Here is a 9,413-nt window from a genome sequence, read left to right on the forward strand (position 1 = left end):
TTAATTTCTTAACAAAATTGCGGCAGCTAAATTTTAAGCAAAGACATTGTGACCCTTTAAATAAAAAGACAAATGTATAAGAACTACATAATCAAACTATCATAATTCCACAGTGATATCTTGGTAAAACAAACTTTGCGATATCAGGTACTACGATGGGACATAAGATTTCATTCCAACCAATGTTCTCTTACAAGGGTGCGTGTCTGATGTTCAGTTTAAACATCACACAAATGAGATGTTACATCTTGATGAAGATGATTCTCAAAACATTCATTAACCCCAAGTGTGATAATGTCCTTTCAAGCTACATGTGTAAAACTGTTTTATTTCATTCTATACAGAATACACATTCAAATATATGGCAGGAGCATAACTTGCTTGTATGTTTAAAAGTCTGCCTTATTGCACTACAAAACTGTGTCATACAAGAACATTGCCCACATTTCATAATACCTGGAAACAACCTAATGGCAGGAAAAATTTCTCCTACAAACAAACAGAAACTTCTTGAAATCCTGCAGTACATCATACAAAGTGAAGGTCGTGCATTGCTAGAAATTCGCATTGATAATATTGGCCCACTTCTACAGTTGATGTTACCATTTTTACCTGGTCTTCTGCCTTGTATGCCCTCAATTGTTTCTTCTCATCTTTCAAAAGAGCTAATTACTATCACAAAATCCCAACTGTGCGTGTCACTACGATATCTTTCTCTTCTGTATCGTAACCATCAATCAGCGCATCTTGGAATAAAAAACCTCCTACTTGGTATAGTTAAAATATACAGAACAGCAGAACTTAATACACTGACAAAATCAGCATGCAACTTCTATCAGCTTAATTGATTGACCTCCTGCTCAGCCTATATCTGATCTCTGATAGCACACTTCGACTGATTCAGCCTCACTGAAATACTCCCACTGATATTCCGACTGGAAATACTCCCACTGACATTCAGTCTGGAAATACTCCCACTGACATTCAGACTGGAAATACTCCCACTCACACTCAGTCTGGAAATACTCCCACTAACATTCCGACTGGAAATATTACCACTGACATTCAGTCTGGAAATGCTCCCATTGACATTAAACCTAGAAATACTCCCACTGACATTCAGACTGGAAATACTCCCACTGACATTCAGACTGGAAATACTCCCACTGGCACTCAGTCTGGAAATACTCCCACTGACATTCTGACTGGAAATACTCCCGCGGACATTCAATCTGGAAATACTCCCACAGACATTCAATCTGGAAATACTCCCACTGACATTCCAACTGGAAATACTCCCACTCGCACTCAGTCTGGAAATACTCCCACTAACATTCCGACTGGAAATATTACCACTGACATTCAGTCTGGAAATACCCCCATTGACATTCAACCTAGAAATACTCCCACTGACACTCAGTCTGGAAATACTCCCACGGACATTCAGACTGGAAATACTCCCACTGACATTCAGTCTGGAAATACTCCAAATGACATTCAACCTTAAAATACACCCACTGACATTCCGCCTAGAAATACTCCAACTGACACTCAGTCTGGAAATACTCCTACTGACTTTGAGACTGGAAATACTCCCACTGACATTCAGACTGGAAATAATCCCACTGACATTCAGTCCAGAAATACTCCCACTGACAATCAGTCTGGAAATAATCCCACTGACATTCAGACTGGAAATACTCCCACTGACATTCAGGCTGGAAATACTCCTACTGACACTCAGTATGGAAATACTCCCACTGATATTCAGACTGGAAATACTCCCGCTGACAATCAGTCTGGAAATATTCTATCTCAAAGTGCACTGGCATGGTTTTCACTTGGTCTATACTCAGACGTATCATCAGGCAGGCTGAAACTTGCATCAGCATATTACTGTTCAGGCAATATGGAACAGGCTGAGCTTGTTCTTAGAAAAGCAGAAGAAATGTATGATCCAAATAAGATTGAACCTTTATGTTGGTGCTCAAATAATGAACTTCCAGACAGAAAACTTGACTACCAGAATACATATTACGCTAGAAATGAAGAAGTAATCCAACATGTTACAGCATTATGTGTTACATTCATGCTATGTGAGATAAATTGTGTTCCAAAAGAACTACAATATGAAATGTTTTCAAGTACAAAAGATAACATGTCTCACCAAGAAATGCTCTATCAATTTTTTGGAACAGAAAACCATAACTTAAACCTAGCTGCAGTGGATTCTCTTCCTTACCTGTACTTCCTACAGTACAAAACATATGGCCACCTTGAGAGACCAGCAGGTCAGCAGTGTGCACTTGAATATCTTGCCACAACCATAGATACAGTAACAAACCTGAGTCACAGAGAAACTGCTCTGAACTTACTAGGACAGTGTATGGAACAGGAGAAACGATATAATGATGCTCTACACTGCTACACAAGATCTTTGAAAATAAGAAAAACACATAATGCTGCCAAGATACACATATGCAGACTGCTTAGCATGTTGGTAAATCAGAAAAAATAGAAGAATCATCACAGTATTTAACAATATGAGGATCATAATGGCCCCAAGTCTGTCACTTGACCTTGAATATATGTCATCACACATTGTATCATGAAAGAGAACAAAATGTGTTTAGTATAAACAAGAATTGTGTCCACAGGACACGTATGCTCCCCCCCCCCCACCCCACATACTGCGCCATCTTCTAAATAGCAAATTTTTTTTATTGGGAAAGGGCCGTAATTCTAGAAAAAGTACCCACAGAAAAAAGTCTATTATTTACGGCCATCTTCAACATGAAGGTACTTCAACTGTAAAATTTTCATATCCTTTCAATAGTGTTTTGGGAGTTAGCCATGCAAGATTTTACTCTCTTTATTCTATATAACAAAAATATCAAAAGGCCATAACTGTGGTAAAAATAATCACAGGAACAATTCCTTTCTTCATCAAGATTGTTCATCTTTGAAAGTTTGAAGCAAATCCGGCAAATAGGGTGGGAAGAGTTGGACACACAAGATTAAAATTCGGGAGGTATTAATGTACGGATGGATGCACATACATACAGACAGCAGCAACTCTATATGCCTCCCCCAACCCCCACACACACACATAAATGTGTTGGGGCATAAATATACCCTATACAAGAAACTATACATGTGACCTTATCAACAGAATGAAAGCAATACAGCAGCAAAATAGACAATTTAATATATACAGAGAGAGATCTAAATTATATTTATGCTGCAAAATGATTTTCTTATTAAAATTACCGTAAAAACTCAAATATATTACGCTAGCATGTATATTACGCACCCCCGATCTTGTATCAAAATCTTGGGAAAAATGCTTACATTGGAATATATTACGCACCGAAAAATCAGTCAGACAACGTTGTTTACAAACTCGAAATTGGCCATTAGCGGCATGCGTAAAAACGATTTCTTGTGAAAATCGCAACTGCTGCATAATCGGTTACAGACAACAGTGACAATATCTGAGAGGCAAATTCTTTCTAAAGTATCTGAGAGCCTTCTCAAGCTGTCAACACCTTAGTACACTTTAACAGACGTGCGAACAAACATCTCATAATTATGGGCACATCAAACGAGAAAAGCGCCGTTATTGGCATGTTTGTCTAACAATATACGAGCGGTTATACTGATCAGTAATTGGCTGGAAATAAAGAAATATCAAACAATCTGTTTTAATTGCAATTTATTTGTGCATCCTTTAAAGATAATGATTTTAATGATCAAACACCTACAACCCAGAACCGCGAGATTTTGTATTTTGCCTAATTATTAGACTGACACATTATACGGTGCTCTGGATATGTACGATATTTATTAATTAAATTTACAAATACAAAAATTTAAACTCACAAACAAAACCAACTTTACCATATATCATCAAATGTTCGGTTCCGTACCTGTTTTTAGACCCACCCAATAAAACGCTCTTCAAGAGGAGGATAAAAAAAAGCACGGCCCAAAATGTAAACACATGACAGTTGATAAAATTGTCCGATTTTCCCCGATATTTTCAGGTTTTCAAGCTGGGAAAATATGTTTGAAGCTCTACCTTGGTGCATATTACGCACCCCTTTGAGAAATGAAAAAAAATGTAAAAAAAAATACGTAATATATTCGAGTTTTTACGGTATAAAATAGAAACTTGTAAAATTTCAATCACAGAATAAACATTCAAGCTACATGAGACTTGTATATATCAATGTTGTTGAAATTCAACCTTTTCTGTGCTTGGTGATATGCAACTTTTCTAATGATGTCTGTGAGAGTGCTGTCTGTGAGAATAACTTATATTTCAGTTTTAAGGGTTTAAAAGTTAAGTGTTTATACAAACTGATAAGAAGAATCACAGCTAGAAAATTTTTGTTGTACTTTATTTACTCTGTCATATTTTTCTAATATGAGAGAGAAAAAAACTTCATTCTTGAAAAAACAAAAAAAACCAAAAAAAAAAAAAGAGGACCATGATGGTCCTGAATCGCTCACCTATCCCCACATGACCCAGTGTTGAACTGAGTATGACATCGTTATTTCTATTATTTGACAAAGTGACCTAGTTTTTGAGCACATGTGACCTAGATATCATCAAGATAAAAAATTCTGACCAATTTTCATGAAGATCCATTGAAAAATATGGCCTCTAGAGAGGTCACAAGGTTTTTCTATTATTTGACCTAATGACCTAGTTTTTGAAGGCACGTGACCCACTTTTAAATTTGACCTAGATATCATCAAGGTAAACAATCTCACCAATTTTCATGAAGATCTCGTGAAAAATATGGCCTCTAGAGAGGTCACAAGGTTTTTCTATTTTTCGACCTACTGACCTAGTTTTTGACCGCACATGACCCAGTTACGAACCTGACCTAGATATCATCAAGCTAAACATTCTCACCAATTTTCATGAAGATCCATTGAAAAATATGGCCTCAAGAGAGGTCACAAGGTTTTTCTATTTTTAGACCTACTGACCTAGTTTTTGACCCCACGTGACCCAGTTTTGAACCTGACCTAGATATCATCAAGGTGAACATTCTGACCAATATTCATGAAGATCTCATGAAAAATATGGCCTCTAGAGAGGTCACAAGGTTTTTCTATTTTTAGATCTACTGACCTAGTTTTTGACCCCACGTGACCCAGTTTCAAATTTGATCTAGATATCATCAAGGTAAACATTCTGACCAATTTTCATGAAGATCCATTGAAAAATATGGCCTCTAGAGAGGTCACAAGGTTTTTCTATTTTTAGACCTACTGACCTGGTTTTTGACCGCACGTGACCCAATTTCAAACTTGACCTAGATATCATCAAGGTGAACATTCTGACCAATTTTCATGAAGATCCATTGAGAAATATGGCCTCTAGAGAGGTCACAAGGTTTTTCTATTTTTAGACCTACTGACCTAGTTTTTGATCCCACATGACCCAGTATCGAACTTGACCTAGATATCATCAAGGTGAACATTCTGACCAACATTCATGAAGATCTCATGAAAAATATGGCCTCTAGAGAGGTCACAAGGTTTTTCTATTTTTAGATCTACTGACCTAGTTTTTACCCCCACGTGACCCAGTTTCGAACTTGACCTAGATATCATCAAGCTGAACATTGTGACCAATTTTCATGAAGATCCATTGAGAAATATGGCCTCTAGAGAGGTCACAAGGTCTTTCAATTTCTAGACCTAATGACCTAGTTTTTGACCCCACGTGACCCAGTTTCGAACTTTACCTAGATATCATCAAGGTGAACATTCTCACCAATATTCATGAAGATCTCATGAAAAATATGGCCTCTAGAGAGGTCACAAGGTTTTTCTATTTTTAGACCTACTGACCTAGTTTTTGATGGCACGTGACCCAGTTTCGAACTTGACCTAGATATCATCAAGGTGAACATTCTGACCAATTTTCATGAAGATCTTGTAAAATATATGGCCTCTAGAGAGGTCACAAGGTTTTTCTATTTTTAGACCTACTGACCTAGTTTTTGATGGCACGTGACCCAGTTTCAAACTTGACCTAGATATCATCAAGGTGAACATTCTGACCAACTTTCATAAAGATCCCATGAAAAATGTGACCTCTAGAGTGGTCACAAGCAAAAGTTTACGGACGCACGCACGCACGGACGGACGACGGACGCCGCGCGATCACAAAAGCTCACCTTGTCACTTTGTGACAGGTGAGCTAAAAAAGAGCAAAAAACAACAACAATATTTTATTGATGGCCAAAGAAGGCAGTCCATATGGATGTTTCTGGACGAATATGAGGTAGGTCCATCCAAGACGCACAGAAAACATTATAGTGAAAACTTATCAGAAGAAATATTCTATATTTTAAAGTTGTTTTTTTCATTTTCATCTTTGTAAACAAGATTTGGTGAGAGAATGTGTTTCCTTGCAAATTACAGAATATGACTGCATCTTATTTTGTGAACAACACTGATTCCTTGTAAATTTCAGAATATGACTGTATCTTATTTAGTGAACAACACTGATTGCTTGCAACTGTATCTTATTTTGTGAAAAGCACTGATACCTTGTAAATTACAGAATATGACTGCATCTTATTTTGTGAACAACACTGATTCCTTGTAAATTTAAGAATATGACTGTCTCTTATTTTGTGAACAACACTGATTGCTTGCAACTGTATCTTATTTTGTGAAAAGCACTGATACCTTGTAAATTACAGAATATGACTGTATCTTATTTTGTGAACAACACTGATTCCTTGTAAATTTAAGAATATGACTGCATCTTATTTAGTGAACAACACTGATTGCTCGCAACTGTATCTTATTTTGTGAAAAGCACTGATACCTCGTAAATTACAGAATATGACTGTATCTTATTTTGTGAAAAGCACTGATACCTTGTAAATTACAGAATATGACTGCATCTTATTTTGTGAACAACACTGATTCCTTGTAAATTTCAGAATATGACTGTATCTTATTTAGTGAACAACACTGATTGCTTGCAACTGTATCTTATTTTGTGAAAAGCACTGATACCTTGTAAATTACAGAATATGACTGTATCTTATTTTGTGAACAACTGATTCCTCGAAAAATCATAGAATATGACTGTATCTTATTTTGTGAACAACTGATTCCTTGAAAAATCATAGAATATGACTGTATTTTATTTAGTGAATAACTGATTCCTTGAAAAATCATAGAATATGACTGTATCTTATTTAGTGAACAGCACTGATTGCTTGCAACTGTATCTTATTTTGTGAAAAGCACTGATTCCTTGTAAATTACAGAATATGACTGTATCTTATTTTGTGACGAGCACTGATTCCTTGCAAATCATAGAATAGGACTATCTTATTTTGTGAAAAACTACAGTCAAACCTGTGAATAAAGACCACCTTCCAACAAAGACCACATTTTGGCTCTCCCTAGGGTGGTCTTTATATACAGGTCTGACTGTACATAATAATTCCTTGTAAATTACAGAATATCTTATTTTTTTACAGCACTGATTCCTTGCTAATCATAGAATATGACTGAATCTTGTTTTATGAACAGCTGTGATTCCTTTTAAATTACAGAATATGACTGTATCTTATTTTGTGAACAGCAGTGATTCCTTACAAATCATAGAATATGATTGTATCTTAATTTGTGAACAACACTGATTCCTTGAAAAATCATAGAATATGACTGTATCTTATTTAGTGAACAGCACTGATTCCTTGTAAATTACAGAATATGACTGTATCTTATTTTGTTTACAGCACTGATTCATCACTAATCATAGAATATGACTGAATCTTACTTTATGAACGGCTGTGGTTCCTTTTGAATTACAGAATATGACCGTATCTTATTTTGTGAACAGTAATGACCTTGCAAACCATAGAATATGACTATATCCTATTTTTATGAACAAGTACATAATAATTCCTTGAAAATTATTGAGTATGACTGTATCTTATTTTGTGAACAGCACTGATTCCTTGCAAATCATATTTGTTATTTTGCGAACAACTGTGATTCCTAGTTAATAAAGGAATATGACTTATCATATTTTGTGAACAGCAATGAATATGACTACTGTATCTCTTTTTTGTTAACTCATGTGATTCTGATTAGTCACAGAATATATATCTTGTTTTGTGAAAAACTGTTATTTCTTGTAAATCATAATTTATTTTATTTTGTGAACAAATGTGTTTCCTTATAAATCACAGAACATATTAAAAAGTGTGTTCCTTTGTAAATCTTGATATGTGTTATTTTTCTTTTCCATTTGGAAAATGGAGGGGGTAGGGGGGAAGTTAAGAGTCACAATGACACACTTAAGGTCATGACATTTTTTCCAGCTTTGATGGTGGAGAAAGTGCCCATGTGCCCTTCCAAGCACTGTTTCAGGCATGGGCAGGCACCTACCCACCTGTGCCCCCCATCCCCAGTCAGCCTAAACTGTAAGAGGTGATTATTTTTCAAATGTTACAGCAATGCTGAAAGGAAAACTGCAGACAATAAATCCCCTTGACAAATCACTGACAACTTAAATGCCCTATGGATCCCAAATTGTTTCTTTATATTTTCTTTGTTTCTGCTGCTAAAATGATAACAAGAGGGTCATGATGACCCTATATCATTCACCTGTTAAACCTAGCCTTGGAATCATCAAAATAAACATTCTGACTAAGTTTCATGAACACAGGGTCATAAATGTGGCCTCTAGAGTATTATCAAACTGTTCCTTTTGATTTGAGTGGTGACCTCGTTTCTGACCCTACATGACCCAGTTTTGGACTTGGCAAAGGAATCATCAAGGTAAAATTCTTACCAAGTTTCATGAAGATAGGGTCAAAGATATGGTCTCTGAAGTGTTAACAAGCATTTCTTTTGATTTAAGCAGGTGATCTAGTTTTAGACCCAACATGACCCAGTTTCAAACTTGGCCTAACAGCATCAAGATGAACACTCTGACAAAGTTTCATGAAGTTAGGGTCATAATGTGGCCGCAAGAGTGTCAACAAGCTTTTCCTTTCATCTGAATGGGTGACTTAGCTTTTTTTTCCCATTAGACCCAGTTTTGAACTTGGCATAGGAATCATCAAGAAAGACACTCTGACCAAGTTTCATGAAGATAAGTCACAAATGTGGCCTCTAGAGTGTTAACAAATACTTTCTTTGAGTTCAGAGGGTGATCTAGTTTCTGACCCTACATGACCCAGTTTCTAACTTGGTCTAGAAATCATCAAGATGAACATTACTCCAGAACCTATGACCGGTTCTGCCAGATTCATCATAGAATCCAAAATTTATTTTTGTTGAAGATGTAAAATTTTACAAGTTTATATTTAACCATAGCATGCTGGACACGATGGATTCTGCCCTTGCAACCAGTG

The sequence above is a fragment of the Mercenaria mercenaria genome, chromosome 6, assembly GCF_021730395.1.
Source record: "Mercenaria mercenaria strain notata chromosome 6, MADL_Memer_1, whole genome shotgun sequence".
Classification (NCBI taxonomy): Eukaryota; Metazoa; Mollusca; class Bivalvia; order Venerida; family Veneridae; genus Mercenaria; species Mercenaria mercenaria.